General features: G+C 33.6%; 1 pseudogene; it reads left to right on the top strand.

The window, feature by feature from the left end:
- The window catches only part of LOC125839856 (pentatricopeptide repeat-containing protein At3g22150, chloroplastic-like), a 53184-nt pseudogene that overhangs the window by 16149 nt on the left and 15903 nt on the right, over positions 1 to 21132 (top strand).

Below are 21132 nucleotides of genomic sequence, written 5' to 3'. Positions count from 1 at the left end.
CACATTGCACACTTACAGCTCTTTGTTCTTAGAACACAAAGGTAGTTCCAAATATTTTTTTGGTTGTGCATCTACCTAACAACTCAATGTCTCAGCTAGCCCAAGAAAATTGTCAACTTAGTTGATAGGGAGGAGATATCTCTTCAACCAATTGACATGGAGGCTTTAACATCTCTACTAAATAGTGAGTATAGCTCTTGTATGTCTAATTGGTGTGTCCTTTGACTCACATAATATAAAAGCATCATCAACATAGAATAAGTGTGTGATCTCGAGCTCCTTCCCTCTATTAGAAAGTGCACTAAATCCTTTCCCACCCATTAGTCTTTCCCTTTTGGAACATTTGATTCAACCCCTCAATGGATATTTAGAATAGAAATAGGGACATAGGATCTCCTTGTCTAAGACCTCTCTGTGAATGGAAGAAGCCTTTGGTGTTTCCATAAATGAGGAGCAAAAACTTCACAGTTGAAATATTGTTATTAATCGAGCCAATCCACTTGCTACCAAATCCATGTCCTTTAGATTTTTTAGAAGGAAACTCCAATTTATATGGTCATTGGTTTTCTCAATGTCTAGCTTGCATAGAATCCTAGGTTTCTTCTAGTTTACCCTGGATTTGACCAATTCATTAGCCAATGATGCTGCATCCATTATTTTCCTACATCTCAAAAAAGCCATTTGGTTTTAATCAACCAATTTCACTATAAGTGTCTTCATTCTCTCAGTTAGCGACTTAGAGATAATTTTGTAGACTACACCTATCAAACTGATAGGTCTAGAGTCTTTTAGCTCAAATGCATCAGGTTTCTTTGGGATTAAAACGATGAAAGTAACATTAAATGATTTCTCAAACGCACTCCTCTAATGGAAATTTTGTGTACTCAACATTTATTCCTCTTTCAAAATATCCCAACATTTCTTATAGAAATCCATAGTGAAGTCATCAGGGTCAAGTGCTTTGTCCCCATCACAGTGGTTGGTGATTAGTAGCACTTCCTCTTTTGTAAATGGTCTTTGTAACCATTCATTTTCTTCTATACAGACCATTGGACATCCAACAAAATCAAAAGAGGGTCTCTAGGATTGATGTTTTTGAGTAGATTCTGGCATTAAATACAACAACCTCGGCTCGCCTTTCGCTACCTTCAGAAAAAATACAAAATAAATAGAAACTAATAGAAAGTAGAATTCCTGAGTCTGGCAGAAAGTAATTCATTGTTTTGTATAGGCAAGTCTTCAAATCCCACAATGTTAAGGGTTGAGCCGTCAACTACCATTACTTGAGAGGGTGCTTTGTGTGATCAAAAGGTAGAAAATATATTAGGATTACATTTTATGTAATTTGTAGTACCTGAATCTCCTAGTTATTCAAAGAGGAGATCACATATGCTTTTCTTGAATCAACAAGGGTAGTGACTGAAGTGAATTCTTTAAGGGATTCTCGATACTGAGGGGACTCAACAAACTCATACGCCGAAACAAAAATTGTCTTACCCTCATAATTTATAGCCATATTTCCACCTTTCTAGTTGTTTGAGTTATTATTTTCCAACTCAAAATACCCAAAATATCAATTTAGGAGAAGCCAACAAACACAAACAATACTAACAAATATAATCTAGTACTGAAAAGGCAATTTGTTAATATCATGATATGCAAAATTTTATGGGATTAAGTCCATACAATATTTGAACAAAGTTATAAATTCGAGACAAATTGAACAAGTCAACATTATGGGTTAATAATGCCGGATTAATTATTTAAGTCAAGATTTCATGGCTTAGTCAAATCCAACTACATTGGGCTAGGTTGGGCCTCTACAAAATGGTCCAGCCACATGTTTTTAGACCAAGGGTCTATTAGGATTACTTAAAAGCTACTTTAAAACTGAAGCTTTTATTAAGACTAAATACATCTATGACATATATGAAGATGTACTTTATCCACTTATATATATAATAATATATGAGATGTTTAGAAGCACACCAACGTGATCATTGAGAAATAAGAAATTTTGAAATTCCATTTTAGTAAAATGTAAGTCGTGCAATCAAATACAAGAAATGATGTAAACATCAAATCGAATTATTAATATCGTCCTCAAAAACTGTATTGGACACTGACCCGTGTTCCTGTTCTGTCCAAGATGCCCCTTTTCGCCATTCTACATCTACAAAAAATGATATAAACATCAATTCAGATTATTAATTTTAGTTTTGCATTTCAGGATAATTAGGTAATGTGACATATACAACTTGATGACATTGATATCTTCAATTAATACATTACAATAATCCTTAATATCATCAGTCGATTTCCTAGGAAGTGCTTTTGCCATTTCCTCCAATAGATTGTTGTTATCCTTGTTGATCGTAAGAGTAATCTCAAAGATTTAATTCTTCTTCTTAGTCCAAAAGAAGTTATTGCATGTTCGATAAATGTTCATTTTCTTTTAGATCTACAAGGAAAGCTCAAACATGAAAAAGGTAAGCTCTTGAAGAGAATTCAGAAAATGGATGAGTGTCAATATATGATCAATAACTATCATAAATATCGGGCATCTAAAATAAGATGTTTTTGTAACCCTTGACACTTAGAAATCAAAACAATAGCAGCAACACACAATCTTTTAAACCAGTTATGGTACTAAGAAAAGTAATGAGGGACTAGTAAAAGGAACAACATGAAGATACATGTGGTATACTACCACAACAGTCCCTAGAGATACGATGCTATTATTCAATCATTTGCATTCTTTACCTTTTCTACTAGATGAAAGGTTTTATAATAAGAAAGAAGAGTACAAAGAGGAAAACTATTTGTCTCTAGATAAGAAAAAAATGTATCATTGAGTATATATTTCTGTTCTTGTTAGTGATGCAAAAAAAAGATCTTTTTCCTTGTACCACATAACGGGATAGAAAACTTGTCAATCCAACATATATTATCAAAAGGAAAGGAAAAACCCAAATTCCTTTGTAACACAATCTAACCACTTAACACTAGGGAATGTGCTAAGCCAAAATATATCATGTACAAGAAATTAAAAGGAAAGCTATAAAAATTCTTCTTTTTCCTTTTTGAGAAACTCAAATCTCTATACATTAACTTTCAACAACGGAAACCATGTTAAAGAAGAGTCCATATAAAATGTTGACACAATTTTTCTCTTCTGAGATAGAAACAAGATGAATCTCATGATATTCAAGTAGGTAAATATCACTTTGCATCTCTTCAAAATCTACAAAAAAAACAATATATAAATCTACCATCTGTAATTTAATGCACATTGTCTTGTGTAGTCATTACCTTTATACATCATGAAATAGCAAATTATTGATCATTTGAATGGAAGATTTACATAACCAACAAACAACAACATACCAAGTGTAATCCCACAACTGAGTCAGTGAGTGTAGAGTGTACGTAGACCTTACCCCTACCTTGAGAGGTAGAAAGGCTATTTCCGATACGCACTTGGCTCAAAGAATAACATATAAGGTAGATCCGAGAAAGGGTAGATTTAAAAAACCAACAACAAAATCATATCTAGTGAAATCCCACAAGTGAGGTATGGGGAGGGTAGAGTGTCTATAGACCTTACCCTACCTTGGGAGGTAGAGAGGTCATTTCTGACTCACCCTCAACTCAAGGAAAAGCATATCGAAAACGAAAAGCTTACATAACAATGAAAAAAAATCATAAAGGAAAATACATGAAAGATCTTAATTTTTCCCTTTAAAGAACTAATTATATCTCTAAAAATTAACTTTTGTAAATACAAAGAATGTTCAAGAAGAGTATCAAAAAACGTCAGCACAACTAGCAGAAGTTGATGATCACAAAGCACCAATCAAAGCAAACTTCTAAGTGAATCAATCTACATTTATATGTTGTATAATCTATGGAAACAAGCATTCAACAAAAAAAGAATCACACACATATATATATTTATAATTGTAGATTGATTCCTTTTTGGTTGAATGCTTATTTTTATAGGTGATACAACTTATAACTGTAGATTAATTTACTCAAAAGTTTGCTTTGACCGTGCTTTGTGATCATCAAGTTTTGTTGGTTGTGCTGACGATTTTCGATACTCTTTTTTAACATGCTTTCTGTTTAGGAAAGTTAATTTTTGGAGATATGATTAGTTTTTTGAAGGGAAAAAGTAGGATCTTTCATGGCTTTCCCTTTAAGATGTTTTGTTAGGGTTATCTAAAACTTTTCTTTTTTGATTTGCTTTGATATTCTTTTCCTTAAGTTGAGGGTCAATGAGAAATGACCACTCTACCTCCCAAGGTAGTGTAAAGGTCTATAGACACTCTACCCTCCCCATACCTCACTTGTGGTATTCTACTGGATATGATGTTGTTGGTTTTGTAAATCTTCTCTTTCTTGATATTATTTGTATGTTTTTCCTTGAGCTAAGTGTATATGAAAAGTAGCCTCTCTACCTCATAAGGTACGGGTAAGGTCTACGTACCCTCTGTCGTCCCCAGACTCTTTTGTGGGATTACACTTGGTCTGTTGTTGTTTGTTGGTTCTGTAACTCTTCCATTCAAATGATCAATAATTTGATATTTCATGATGTATAAAGGTGATGACGACACAAGAGGATGTCTAGTCAATCACAAATGGTTGATTTATATATTGTTTTTGGTGTAGATTCTGAAGAGATGCAAAGTGATACTGACTTACTTGAATATCATGAGATTCATCTTTTTTCATTCTTAGGAGAGAAAAATTGTGTCAACATTTTCAAGGGACTTTTCTTTAACATGATTTCCGTTGTTTGAAGTTAATGTGTAGAGCTTTCAGTGTTTCACAAAAAGGAATTTTTTTTTTGTATAGCTTTCCTTTTGATTTCTTGTCGAGGATATATTTTGTATTAACGTAGTCCCTAGTTTTAAGTGGTTAGATTGTGATACAAGGGAATTTGGGGTTTTTCTTTTCTTTTGATAACAAATGTTCGATTGATAGGATTTCTTTTCCATTATGTGGTTCAAGGCCATAGATCTTTTTTTTTTGCATCACTAACAAAAACAAATGTATATACTCAATGATATAATTGTTTCTTATCTTGAGACATAGTTTTTTTCTTTATACACTTATTTCCTACTATGAAACCTTTAGTCCGATAGAGAAGGTAAAGAATGCAAATGCTCTCATAATATGATGGGGACTTTTGAGGTAATATACCATATGTATCTTCATGTTTGTTTCTTTTACTTGTCACTCATTACTTTTCTTAATAGCCATAACTGATTTAAAAAAATGTGTCTTGCCGTAATTGTTTTTGATTAATAAGAGCCAATGGTTACAAAAACTCTTATTTTAGATTCCCGATATTTATGTAGTTTTTGGTCATATATTGACACTCCTCCATATTCTGAATCCTCTTGAAGAGCTTACCTTTTTCATGTTTGAACTTTCCTTGTAGATCTAAAAGAAAATGAACACCGATCGGACATGCAATAAATTCGTCTGGACTAAGGAGGAGGATAAAATCTTTGAGATTACTCTTGGACCAAGGAGGATAACAACAATCTATTGGAGGAAATGGCAAAAGCACTTCCTGGGATGGTATCAAAGATCACTATAATATATTAATTTAAGATATCAATGCCATCAAGTCTGGATATGTCGTATTACCTAATTATCCTGAAATGCAAAAGAAGAATTCAAAAGCACATGTAGAATGGCTAGAAGGGGCTTCTCTGACAGAACAAGAACACATGTCAGTTTCCAGTACAGTTCTTGAGGACGACATTAATAATCTGAATTGATGTTTATATCATTTCTTGTGATTGATTGCATGACTTATTACATTTTTACTAAATCGGAATTCCAAAATTTCTTACTTCTCAATGACCACGTTGGTGTGCTTCTGGACATATCATATATTATTATATTTCTAGGTGGATAGAGTACATCTTCATATATGGCATAGGTGTATTTGGTCTTAACTGCATCACCAATATAATACAAAATATTATTTCAACTTCTAAGTTCTACAGTATTTTCCGATCTAATAAATACAAAATATTAATTCCAACTTCTGAGTTCCACTATATTTTCTGATCATATTTGTAGGCTTTTACTTCTTTTAATTATCAATGGCTAGGCTTGGTTTCATGAGAAATAGATTGACTCAAATTCTTCATAAACATCAAACGATTCATGAAACTGTAACCACTCCACTTGTTGATTGCAGGTTAAGTCTCCTCGGATGAGGCTCTATATCTAAAATGTCAACTTGGCATAAGGTATAAAAACTGTGAGTGCCCGCTGAACTTAATTTCTTTGTCAAAATGAATGGAAACTTAAGACCAAGAGGCAGAGTTTGATAGAATTTTGTTCAACTTACAAAGCCATGCCAAATCCAAATTGTGGCAAAGAAAATCTATTTTTGAGTACTTCAGTTGTCTTGACTCTCTTGCAACATTCACTTCAACAATCAGACATCCTGTATATTCTAGTGACACCAAATCTGGAACATCAATCTTCCTTGTGCACCCGAATCGTCCTGAATCTTCAAGATGTTTTGGAATTGAGATCTACAAATAAGGGGCTCGAGAGTCCATCACATGTCCACATGGGGTGATATGATATATCTAAAGATTTCAGATTCCAACAATTGATAACATCGAAATTGTCCGGTGAAGAGCTAGAATAATACAAGTGGTCAAGATTGATGCTTTAACACCTGTTGTACAAATGGAAACTGACTTGATCATTTGAAGATTTAGCTGCTCAATCATTTTCAACCTTCTGTGACAATGCTCAAATGTGAGTTAGTGATTGACTTCCATCTGCAACTACTTTCTTAGTAGGCTTTACATTTGAGTGAGGAGCACTAAAAATTTTTTTGACCTCCATCACCTGACGAAAAAGTAATAGCATCGCAAGAAAAGGTCTTGTTGAATTTAGTTATAAGCGAATTTCGTCCTGTGAATAGCTAAATAATCATTTGGCAAAGGTAGTTCTTAAATGTTCACTTCTTTTCCCTTCTATCTTTGTCTACATTCTTTGTTTCCGGGTAGGTGGTGAAGGACATAAGAGAAGATTTTCCTATAGGTAAGGAAGAGGTGAAAAAGGAGCATTAGTCACTGAGACCATGGACGAAGACAATGATATTAGTTCCATCTTTTTATGTTGAGAAAGCACCAACTGTTCATAGCGGAATGTCCGGTTATATATGCAGTTGCAGGGGCGGCTCCTGCATGACCTGTTCACTGATCAGAGGTTCTAATTTGGTGGAGGAGAAGCTGTTAATATTGATATTAGTTGCTCACAACTAGATAGGTTGTTAATATCGATATTGCACTTGGTTTTTTGAATATTTGTTTATCAATTAAATGATCAAAATTGTCCTTAATGTATGGGGTTAGACTATTTTAGTCATTTATATATACCTCGTAATCAAAATGTGTAGAAAAAGTGGCCTTTTTCCTCCCGCCACCGCCCTTAATATATCATTTTTTCATACATTAAGGACTATTTCGATTACATGGTATATATGGACTAAACGGATCACTTTTCTGTTTAAACACCCCCTTGTGACATATTATGTGATCTCCATCTCTTGTGAAAGTAATAGCCGATGTGGTTTTTAGTTGTTTCAGCAAATAGATTTCTGGTAATAGATATCATAATTCACATTGAAAACAAAACATAAAAGTTCACATGTAAAATAGATTTCATGTAATACAAATCAGAATTCACATTGGAAACAAAACATCTAGACAGTATCTCCATATCTCCATGAGCATTCTTCTGCCATCTTAAACAAGTAAAAGGCGTATAGCTCCTACAGGTTCTATGAGTTCAACTGAACCTATTTTGTTCAACTCAAGCTATATGTATGCACAAATAAAATAAAGAAAATGTATGCACACATATAATAAGATCACAGTCTTTCTAAACCCATTAACCTTTTATTATTGTCTAACTTTGAAATATGTGGTTTGCTAGTTATCTCAAATCTTATCATCAGCATCATCTTTAATTAGAACTGTTACATTTACGTATAGCTTTGGCCATTGATGCAACTACCATAATTGCCGGATTTGAAGAAATAATCTCCAGGTACCAACATGAATGCTATTGCTGGACTATCTTTGTACTGCTTTGAAGGAGTGCTTGAATAGCATGCATAATAGTTGTATTTTCCAATCTCAAGCAAATCCTCAAGCTTTTGGAATCTAAATTCTACAAATAAAATGGTACTAAAATATATTAATGCTTGTAAAATTGGATATAATATGTATATAGGTACACGAAAAATAACTTTCTAAAAGATAAATAAAGTGATGAATCATATTCAAAGGGACTGAATTGACATCCCTTGCCTGAAAAACCAACACTATTGATTTGATTTGGTTTATGAAGTTATAAAACCGACATAGCTGGTTTGATTTGTTAAATGAAAAAACCGAACCAAAGAACCATCTATATGTACACCCCTAAAATATATCCTTCCAAACATTGCTAAAGAAAGACTTCAGGCCAAATTAGGTATGGGAAAAGGATGAAATGACAAGAAGAGTGCTTGGTGAGGAGACAACACGAGAGGGAGGAAATTCTCGTGACTAAGGAAGCACGTCCCTTAAAGGGAAAGCTAGAGTAGGAGCCTGCTGGACATCCTTACCTTCTGCTCCCAAATTAGCATATCCAGATTATGAGAAAGTCTATAGACGCTGCAATTGCAGAATTTGCACCTTGCAAATGTCTATTTGTTCAAGCATGTAAATAAATTGCAAACACAATCCAATTCATAATGGGAAAATTGTATAAAATAACAAACTATTAATTCAAAATAAAAGTTATATATAACCACAGTTTCAATTAATTTTGATCTGTGGAAAACACTTTGCCACTCACCTCTCTCCCTTGAATCTCGCTCGCCACTCTCCCTCGCCTCTCTCACTTTATACAAACACAAATGTATAAATTTTGTTGGTTTTTGTGTAAAGCGAGAGAGAACTGTATATACAAATTTAAATACATATCTCTTCGTCCTATACACTTTTAATTATATAAATACAAATCTTCTACTACCCAATTCTCTTTTGTCTTTCTTCTATTTCGCTTTATACAAAATATAATGTATGTTTTGTGTTTTTATAAAGCGAGAGAGATTTGATATACAAATATAATTGACGTTATTATATTTGCATTTATAAAATATTTATCTCACAAAAATTAGATACTAAATAAATAATAAAAATTAAACTAATACAAATTTCAATTGATGTTATTACATGTTATATGAACTTTTCTTTGTCTAAAATACAAATCGTTTCACAAAGAATGATCTAGTTTGACTTGGCACGAAGTTTAATAAAATAAAGAAGACTTTTGAATCATGTGGTCCTAAGTTAAAGTTATGTCAAATGTACAAAATTGCGATCTGATCAAAACCCAATATGATGTGCCAATTAAAAGATTCCGATCTGATAATGCCAAGGACTACTTCATTCAAAACTTCTCTATTTTCTTCCAAAAAAAGAGAATTATTCATGAATCTTCATGTGTCAATACTCCTCAACAAAATGGGATAGCAGAGAGAAGAAACTGTCTTTTACTTGACATTACTAGATCATTGTTGTTTCACGTAAGGTGCCAAAACAGTATTGGAGGGAAGCTGTCCTAACTGCTGCACATCTTAGTAACAGATTGCCAACAATAATTCTGAATTTTCAAAGTCCACTTGATACTCTTAGGAATTTCTTTCTAAATTTCAAAATTTCCAATAAATTGGTTCTTGGAATCTTCAGAAGTGTTGCCTATGTTCATATTCATTCTCAAAACATAGGCAAATTAGACCCACGTGTTCTTAAGTGTTTTTTCATAGGATATTCTCCTACTCAAAAAGGTTACAAGTGTTATCAACCATCATCAAAGAAATTTTTTGTTTCAGCGGATGTCACATTTGATGAGAGTGAATCCTTTTTTAATCATTCTTACAATCAGGGGGAGTCATTGAAGGGAGAGGAACCTGTAGACTTGTCACTATTTGAGTTGTCTGTTTCTAGTCATGCCAAATTTTTGCCTCAGTCACCATTTCTTCAGTCACCCGAGTCTCTAAATCCAAATGAACCCATTGAGTCTCCTAATCCAAATATAGATACTGGAATTCTAGAAAATAATCTACCATTGCAGGTATATTCCAGAAGAAAGAGACAAACTGATCAAACTAGTCAGTTGCAATCACCTCCTTAGGTTACTACTCCTAATACCCATCCTGAACCTGTTGAACCATCAGAAACAACAAACTAAACTGATCATGAAGAAGAATTTAACCAACCTAATGACCTTGACCTTCCCATTGCACTCAGAAAAGAAACCAGATCTTGCACACAACACCCTTTGAGCCTTTCCATGACGTATCAAAATCTATCCCTAAGTCATAAAGATTTTCTCTGTAACCTCCACATAATTCCTATCCCCATAAATTTGTCTGAACCATTAGGAAATAAAGAATGGGAGAAAGCTATGAAGGTAGAAATGGAAGTGTTGGAGAAAAACAAAACTTGGGATATTGTGGAATTACCAAAAGGAAAAAGGTTGGTCGGGTGCATATGGGTGTTTACAGTGAAATATAAGTCAGATGGGTTCATAGATAGATATAAAGCACGTTTGGTAGCAAAGGGTTATATATAGACCTATGGAATTGATTATGTGGAGACTTTTACCCCAATGGAAAAAATGAATACAGTGAGAATCTTATTATCATTTGCTGCTGTTTCTAATTGGAACTCACAACAATTTGATGTAAAAAATTCCTTTTTACATGTAGACTTAGATGAGGATATCTATATGGAGGTGCCACCTAGTTTTGAAAGCAAGAAAGGAATGGTGTGTAGACTGAAGAAGGTACTTTATGGATTAAAGCAATCTCCTCGTGCATGGTTTGGAAGATTTACAAAGGTTATGATCAAGATAGGGTATCGACAAAGTCAATGAGACCACACCTTTTTCATACGACACTCAAAAATAGGAAAGGTGAAATCATTGTTGGTTTATGTGGATGACATCATAGTAATAGGTGATTCAAATGAGATACAAAATTTGAAGAAGTGTTTACTCAAGGAATTTGACATCGAAGAGCTTGGAAAATTAAAGTATTATTTTGGGAATCGAAGTGGCACACTCAAAACAATGAATCTTTATTTCCCAACAAAAATATGTGCTTGATTTGGTGAAAGAAACAGGAAAATTAGGGTGTAAGCTAGTGGCTACACCAATTGAATATAATCATAGATTGTGCAATGCTCTAGAACATTCTATGATAGATAAAGGCTTGTATCAAAGGCTTGTTGGGAAATTGATTTACTTGTCCCATACAAGGCCAGACATTGCATTTGATGTAAGTGTTGTTAACCAATTTATGCATGATCCTAGAGAAATGCATTTTCAAGCTGTCAATTGGATTCTATAATATCTTAAAGGAAGTCCAGGAAAAGGAATATTATTCAAAAGAGGAGGAGACATGGTTTTAGAGGCTTATACAGATGCGGACTATGTTGGTTCATTAGTAGATCGAAGGTCAAGTTCAAATTATTGCACTTTCTTATGAGGAAATCTTGTGACATGGAGGAGTAAACAACAAAATGTAGTAGTTAGATCAAGTGCAGAATCCGAGTTTCGATCTATGGCTATGGGAGTTTGTAAGTTGTTATAGTTAAAGATAATACTTGATGATTTGAAGATAAGATGGGAAGGACCTATAAGAGTATATTGTGACAATAAATTAGCAATAATTATAGCTCATAATCGTGTACAACATGATGACACTAAGCATATTGAGGTAGACAGACACTTCATTAAGGAGAAACTAGATAGCAGACTGATTTGTACACCATTTGTATCTATAAAAGATCAGATGGCTGATGTTTTACCAAAAGGATTGCCAAAGAATGTGTTTCAAGATCTAATAAGCAAGCTAGGAATGGAGGATATCCATTCACCCGCTTGAGGGGGAGTGTTGGCTAATAGAGGATTTCCAAGAAGATATTCTTTTCATCAAAGATATGATCCTCTAAGATGAAAAGATATTATTCATATCAAGATATGATCATCTAGGATCTAAGGATAATTTAGGTAATCTAGAATATCATTGCTCTGATTTTTCTCTTAATGTAAAATATATAATTTTGTATAATTCGAGATTTCATGGGATTTAGGTGATTCTATTCCACAATCTCTTATGTATTTAAAAATTGATGTATATGACATAGAAATATATGAATGAAATTATTCAACAATCTTATTCCACATTGAGTAATGCTTACTCAGAAGTTTGCTTTAACTGTGCTTTGTGATCATCATGTTTTGCTAGTTGTGCAGACATTTTTGATAGTCTTTTTTAACATGCATTGTGTTTAGGAAAGTTAATTTTTACAGATATGATTAGTTTTTGTAGGCAAAAAGTAAGATCTTTCATGGCTTTTCCGTTAAGGATTTTTCTTAGGGTTCTGTAAAACTTTTCTTTTTCAATCTACTTTGATATGCTTTTTCTTGAGTTGAGGGTCAATGAGAAATGACCACTTTGCCTCCTAAGGTAGGGTAAAGGTCTATAGACTCTTTGGTGGGATTACACTTGGTATGTTGTTGTTTGCTGGTTCTATAACTCTTCCATCCAAATTATCAATAATTTGCTATTTCATGATGTATAAAGGTGATGACAACACAAGAGAGTGTGTAGTCAATCACAAATGGTTGATTTATATATATTTTTTGGTGTAGATTCTGAAGAGATGCAAAGTGTTACTGACCTACTTGAATAAAATGAGATTCATCTTTTTTCTATATCAAGAGAGAAAAATTTTGTCAACATTTTCAACGGACTCTTCTTTAACATGGTTTCCGTTGTTGGAAGTCAATGTGTAGAGCTTTGAGTGTTTCTCAAAAAGGAAGAACAAGAATTTGTATAACTTTCCTTTTGATTTCTTGTCGAGGATATATTTTGTATTAGTAGAGTCCCTAGTTTTAAGTGGTTAGATTGTGTTACAATGGAATTTGGGTTTTTCCTTTTCTTTTGATAACAAATGTTCGATTGATAGGATTTCTTTCCCATTATCTGGTACAAGGCCATAGATCTTTCTTTTTTGCATGACTAATAAAAACAAAAGTATATACTCAATAATATAATAGTTTCTAATCCTGAGACGGATAGTTTTTTTCTTTTTACTCTACTTTCTTATTATGAAACCTTCAATCCGATAGAAAAGGTAAAGAATGCAAATGCTCTCATAAATACCACATATATCGTCATATTTGTTTCTTTTCCCAGTCACTCATTACTTTTCTTAGTATCCATAACTAATTTAAAAGAATGTGCCTTGCCGAGATTATTTTTTATTACAAAGTGTCAAAGGTTGCAAAAAATCTTATTTTAGATTCCCGATATTTGTTGTAGTTTTTGGTCATTTATTGTAACGACCATTTTGGTCGTTTATTGTAACGACCATTTTGGTCGTTTTGAGTACTAGAAATTTATATTGCATAAAAGACTCTTTCGATAGATTGTAAATGAGTATTTTGGACTATTCGTAACTATAATTATAAAATTAATGAGGTAGTTTTAATGATTTATTAGTTGGAGAATATTTATGAAATAATTAATTTATATTAGTTGATGGTTAATGGGTCAAGTCCATAATTGATTTTAATACCCTAAGTCTGACCTATATAGGAAAATAAGTTAAGGAGTTTATTAATTTTTTGTCATAACACAAACTGATTGCGACACAAACCCTTAGAAGAAAGAACGACAAGATCTATCGCAGGTAAACAAATTTCAATTGAAATCTATTCCCTGCCAATGTTAATGGTTGCTTGAATATAGTATTATTATTATTCGTATGATGTTAATGGAAGTGTAAACTTAAACTAACAAATTTGGTAGGCTTTGGCTTATCTACTTAGTTCTCCGAATTGAGTTACTTGTAATTTGGTGGTCCTTATCTTATTGTAAGGATGTCAATTGAATATTAATGATGCATTGTGATTGGAAGGTGGAGACCAAACATTAATGAGGAGCAACTAAGGTTGTACTATGATTGTTTATCAAATTTGGTTCTGGGCATTCTAATTGAATTGGGTTTGGATCGCTGTTAGTTCATCTGTCACTGGTTTCGTAACCAGTGGCCTCAACTTTAATTATTTACTATTATTATTATATTCTATTATAAAGTGGAAGTGTGCATTTGTATAGTATTTGATGTTAGATGAATGCTGAGAGAAAAGTTAGGCCAGAACATTAATCATGTAAAGAATTGGAGTATTAAGTGTAGGTGTATAGGTAGAGGTGTTCATTGCCACTGGTTTCGTAACCAGTGGCTTGAACTTTTAAACATTAAAATGTCTTCATCTTATTATAAATTATATTTTGATATATTGAGATATGTAATTAAATATTAGGTATCTCGTATTATTTTAAATTTCATTATAGATTATGCTAATTGGAAGAATATAGAAAATCCTTAGGCTTGAACTTTAGAAAATTGATTATAGTTTGAGTGTTTATAGACTCGTTAACTTATGTATTATGCACATATAATTGATAGATTGGAAGGGTTCGGAGGCATTGAGGAAAGGAAAGGTATTGGAGAAGTAGCTTTTTCACTTCGGTTCTTCGGTGGAGGTAGGTTATGGTTTATTCTATTTGATAGATAAACTCTTAATAGCGATTGATATGCATTAAATGATATTGTGAAGTTCTCTATGTACTTGACTGTGTGATTGTGTGGCTTGGTTGTGTGGTTTGTGATTGGTCTAAAATCATGAGACCGTGAGATTTATAATCTGAAAACCTCTCTATCGAAGTGATGCCTTGAATAAAGAAGACTTGATGTAATATTATTAATGAATTTAAAACTGGTGATAATAAATTATAAATTAATAATATTATTGGATCGGAGTGTCACGTTCCGACACGGTATTTTTGGATTGGAGTGTCACGTTCCGACACAGTGTTTTTGGATTGGAGTGTCACGTTCCGACACGGTATTATTGGATCGGAGTGTCACGTTTCGACACGGTATAATTGGATCGGAGTGTCACGTTCCGACACGATAACATTAAAGGGAAAAGATATTGAATTAACTTAATGTACTCAATCTCAATGAACGCATTTCCCAAACGAGTGTGATGTGGAGGCGTGAGTCCTCGTGTGTGTGCTTGACATTGTGATTGATTACGTACTTGCTTCAACTGTCACTTGTTCATGTTGTGGTTTCTTATCACTTGCTAAGTGTTATAGTTGACTTTATACTATTATTCATTGTATATTAGTTTCTATTTTGGGTTGGACGATGATACCTACTCAGTACATGTTGCCCCGTACTGAGCCCTACTTGTATTTTTCTTTGTTTTCCTTTTATGGAGTGCAGCGAGTGTACCAGCGAATTTGACTCGCCCTCAGCTCTAGCCAGTCTCAGCATATTAGGTTTAAGGGTGAGCTATTTATTCGAGCTTGTGTTGGATTCTCTTGGTCATGGCATGATGTCCTTAGTTTTCGGAGATAAACTATTTTATTCATTTATTTTGTTGTCTTTAATACTCTTAGACTTAGTATTTGAAGATTAGATGTCCTTGATGTGATGACTTTCACATTTTGGGGATAATATGTAATAGACTTTAGAAGATTATTTGATTGGTTACTTTAATAAGTGTTGGAGCTTCTGCGTTATTGTTGATATTCGTAGTTGAATTATTGGTATATGTTGGGGTTTAGATTACTTGGTCCGCCCACTTAGGAAGTTAAGTGTGGGTGCCACTCATGACTCAATTTGGGTCGTGACTAACTTGGTATCAGAGCGTTAGGGTCGGTGATCTCATTACACAAGGACAAGTCTAGTAGAGTCTTGCGGAACGGTATGGGGACGCCTTTACTTTTCTTCGAGAGACTTTTAGACTTTAGGAAAACTTCATTCTTTCTTTCTTTCGTGCTACTACTTGAATCCAATTGGTATCTAGGTGATACAAATTGGTATCTAAACTTATTCACTTTATTTCACATATAGTTAGTACTGGAGTATTAGAAGTTGAAATAGCAACACCAGAAAGGGAAAAAAAATGTGTCCTTGGAAATAGGTATATTTTCTCGATTGACTACAGGGCCTATAATGACTGGTGATCAACATGATTTTTTATTTATTTTTATTTATTTAACTCCATAAAGTTGAAACCCTATTTCTTCATACGTATTGGTTATGAAGATGCTTATGCTTTCATTGTTGATTGTTTTGACCTGCTTCATAAAATGAATAGAGTGGAGAGTCTTAGTGTTGAGTTTGTGACATACTAGTTTTGGAGAGACGTAAAATGTGGTGGTAGTCTCATGTTGAGTGTCGATTAGTAAAGGCACTACCTATGATTTAAGGTAGCATTTTCTAGCTTCTTCATCCAATTATATACCCCAAACTTTGAGCGATAAGAGGAGAGATGGATTCCTGAATACAGAGAAACGGAAGATATTTGTTGCAACCTAAAAGGTCAAATTTTGTACTTTATCTAGATATGTGACAACACGCAAGAAGTTTCGTAACAGACAGCTAGAAAATGAACATCATTACTTTAGAAATACAATTAGTAAAGTTTTCGTTACATGTATAGGTTTTTTAGCAAATGATGAAATTAGGTTGCGCCAATTGAGGTCAGAATCTCTACTACAATTTTATAGATTGAGTGTATACCAAAGAGGGTCACAATACGACTAGTAGAACAGTACTGATGCTTACTTGATTAGAGTTATGAAGTGTGTTACTTTTGTTATTGACCTGATCTAAGAAAGAATGCAAATTGCTTGGGTTAAAGACAGAACAAATTTGGTAGTGTTTTGCAGCTATTCAATGGGTAGAAATGTGTGGGCTATTCGGGTAAGATCATTTAGATAGGTATGATGTGTGATGGATCTAACAGACTTTCACAATGTGGTTCTAGTGTTATATGGAAATGAATATGTTGATTGTCAATTGGAAATATTAACAACTAAATGGGTTATCAGTTGTATGACATGTTCAGATAATGAGATTCAGTGTTGCATTCACATGTGAGAAACCAACTAGTTTGTTACTACGAATGCTTGGGTTAAGCATTGTTTTAAGGAAGTTTTTAGTGGTGGATCCATGGTACGGTATTAATGCATTAGGTAGCGAAGACTAATTTGAGGGTTCTAGGACTAGTGATTTTATCTTAAGCTCCAAAGGAGTAGATTGATACCAGAATGACAAACTTATGGATAAAGAAAGTCAGTGAGTATACTTGGGTGAATGCAATTGAAGATTTTAGTTAGAAAGTGTGCATAAAATTTGGGTTAGTCCTTTGGATTTGATTGATATAACTAGGTTGATGTGTCATGTCAATGAAAAGGTTGACTTCGTGATGATGACAAGGGGTTACTGAACATGATGGTAATACGAGTTAGTGATAGATTGTGATTGAGATGCAAATATAGAACGCATATTATTGGTTAAATAAATTTTGTATGGTAATAATGACTTATGAGTATCTAAGGTTGTATTTTCTACTATTTAGTGAGTAACATGGTTGTATGGAAAATTTTGAGAGATGTTGGGGCACCGTTCGAATAGAATTTAAAGGAGCTAGAGTCATAATGAAAATGAAAAAAAATTAGTGGGATGAGTATAGCCTTCAGAAAGAGGTGAGAGTAAGAATATTTTCTCCGGTTGCAAGGACTTAAAAGGTATCTTCAATGGGATTGAGAATTGGGTTCAGAGATGTGTAATTTCATCTGTTTTGCTCTTTTATGGTAATAGTGTCACAGGTTCATCAGATTGGTTAAAAGCTATTGGGATAAAACTTAAGAAAGGAGTATACAGTTGTTCAGCTCGAGGGTGATACTAAGTTCTGTTGTAGTGTTGAATTTAGTAATGAGTATGGTTGAATTTTTAGTGAAGGATATGATAAGATCGATGGATAGGCGAGCAATGATAAGTTAACATATAGGAATTCATAAAAGTCTTCAAAGTATAAGCAAATGTAGATAGATAAGGGCATTGAGTTACACAGTTGGATTTACAATTCAAATTTTTCATTATAAGTCTTACATTTCTAGTGATATATTTTTTCAAGGTATGAATTTGTAAGGTAATAAATGATCGATTGCATCGGGTGTCGAGCATTTGAAAGGACTTACACATGATTGGAGTCATAAAGTTTGTTACTTTTGATTCTTAAAGGATCTAAGGAAGGGTTTCCCTCAAAGTTTTGATTTAGAGTGTGAAGTAAAATGTCATGGGTTTTTGGTAAAAGGAGGAGATCGGTAAGCGAGCTAGGGAAACAAGAGTCTAATATATTGAAGGGTCGAGATATTTAGAATGTTGCACCATGGAAAGAATTTGAAAAAAAAATGAAGGAAAAATACCTCTCATATAAACCCTTGGGGTGAAGTTGAAGGTTGTATTGAATTTTGTCAATAAGTTTAGATATGATTGTGAGATGTGAATTGGTTCGGTACAGACTTACTAGGAGTTTATCATCGACTTTTAGAAAGATTGAATTTTGGTTTGGGTGGCAAACAGTGAGGTATGGAGAATTTAGAGTTGGATTAATACTACTCTATTGATGGGACTACATAGAATGTTATGATGCGTTACATGAACATTTGATGGTGAATAGAGGTTCTGAGCTTATAGTATACAGAGTAATTTGAGTGACCAAGAATTTCCCTAAGTGTTGGCATGAGGTATGTGATAGTTTAGAATGGTAGCTAAAGCATGGTATGTGGAAGTGGTGTGAAGTTGACGTCGGGTGTGATTTAATAGTTTTATCCCGATGGAAAGGTGCTATCAAATTTTAAATTGGTGCTATTAGCGTTGTTTGGGACTCATATTTGTCATGAGATGCTTAAATAGAAAAAAGGGGAGTCATAGTTTGAAACTTTTAGAGGCGACAATGTGTTTACTAAGAAGTCTTTTATACGAGTGATAGTTTGAGAGTAAGGTAACTGGACGATGTAGTTATGATGTTTGTTAGTATTACGAGTGTTGGCTTCAATGGAGTACTGTGAGAAGTATGTAGAGTTTTGATATATCGAATATGTGTATGATTATAATAGGGACTAAATTGGTGATTGTGGGTAGCTAGAAAATCAAAGAGATAGCATCGGTTGAATGAAAATGTTTGATATGGACGTATCTAGAGTTATTCGACCTTGGTCATTCTTATGTGACCAACTTCTTCATTCTGGGTGTGGTTTAAAGTATGATTCACTTTCTACGTTCGTGTGTGTTTTCGCTTCTATGGATGAACCCTTAGTAGTGGATTGGGTGTACCGATTCTGTGATTGTATTCCTGGTAGGGTGGCATCCTTGGTTAGACTTGGTCATTCCAGTTATGGAAGATTTTGTGTTGCTTGGGATAGTTGAAGTATGCTAGTTTATGAGGATTTATAAGAGAGCTACCATGAAAATGTATAGTTTTTCAATAGACTTATGATTTATCTCATCATCGGTATCATGTTTTGGCTATGTGTGATTGAATGTGGGGACCATGGGGTCTAGTTTTGTCATTCTTAACATTTGTCTAGAATAGCTACTAATCTAGCATTTCGACAATGTTGTTAGAGGTTCTGTATGCTTGGGAGTATCACTCAATGGTGGTTACTTGTAAATTTCCATCTTTGGATCAGATGAGTTCGATTCTCCTAGATGATTACTTGTTGTCTAAAGATCATATTTTTATAGCTTAAGCTCGAGGAAATATTTTGTTGTGAGGATGTAATCTTGACAAGATCTACGATGGTTTGCGCATTACGAGTGTGTGGTGGTTGGTTCAGGTTCACTCCTGGTTGTAACCAATATTGATTCAAGATTTTATCATGATTATGTTAGAAAATATTTGTCCTAATGGTTGTGTCAAGGTCTAGCAGAAGAATCTGTCAGTTGAAGAGTCAACTTGGGAATAATTTAGTTCTTAGCTCAGCTTACATACAACAAAAGTTATCATTAGAGTATTGAGATAGCCCCATTTGAGGGATTGTACGAGAGGAGGTGTAGATCTCCAGTTGGTTGGTTTGATACTTTTGAGATGAGACAGTGCGACTAATATTTTGGAGTAATCGTTGAAACAACTACCCTTTTATATCCCTGTCTTCTTTGATCGTTCGAGGACTAACGATGGGTAAATTGGTATCTATTGTAACGGCCATTTTGGTCGTTTTGAGTACAAGAACTTTTTATTTCATAAAAGACTCTTTCCATAGATTGTAAATGAGTATTTTGGACTATTCGTAACTATAATTATAAAATTAATGGGGTAGTTTTAATAATTTATTAGTTGGAGAATATTTATGAAATAATTAATTTATATTAGTTGATGGTTAATGGGTCAAGTCCATAATTGATTTTAATACCCCAAGTCTGACCTATATAGGAAAATAAGTTAATGAGTTTATTAATTTTTAGTCATAACACAAATTGATTGCGGCACAAACTCTTAGAGGAGAGAACGACACGATCTATCGCAGGTAAACAAATTTCAATTGAAATCTATTCCCTGCCAATGTTAATGGTTGCTTGAATATAGTATTATTATTATTCGTATGATGTTAATGGAAGTGTAAACTTAAACTGACAAATTTGGTATGATTTGGCTTATCTACTTAGTTCTCCGAATCGAGTTACTTGTAATTTGGTGGTCATTATCTTATTGTATTGTCATATAATTATTATATTGTAAAACACTATGGCTATATAAAGATGTCAATTAAATATCAATGGTGCATTGTGATTGGAAGGTGGAGACCAAACATTAATGTGGAGCAACTAAGGTTGTACTATGATTGTTTATCAAATTTGGTTCTGGGCGTTGTAATTGAATTGGGTTTGGATCGCTGTTAGTTAGTCTGTCACTGGTTTCATAACCAGTGGCCTCAACTTTAATTATTTACTATTATTATTATATTATATTATAAAATGGAAGTGTGCATTTGTATAGTATTTGATGTTAGATGAATGCTGAGAGAAAAGTTAGGCCATAACATTAATCATGTAAAGAATTGGAGTATTAAGTGTGGGTGTATAGGTAGAGGTGTTCATTGCCACTGGTTTCGTAACCAGTGGCTTGAACTTTGAAACATTAAAATGTCTTCATCTT

Source organism: Solanum verrucosum, unplaced genomic scaffold, assembly GCF_900185275.1.
Source record: "Solanum verrucosum unplaced genomic scaffold, falcon-dt-bn FXZP01000221.1, whole genome shotgun sequence".
NCBI lineage: Eukaryota > Viridiplantae > Streptophyta > Magnoliopsida > Solanales > Solanaceae > Solanum > Solanum verrucosum.
This window is presented reverse-complemented; position numbering and strand designations above follow the sequence as displayed.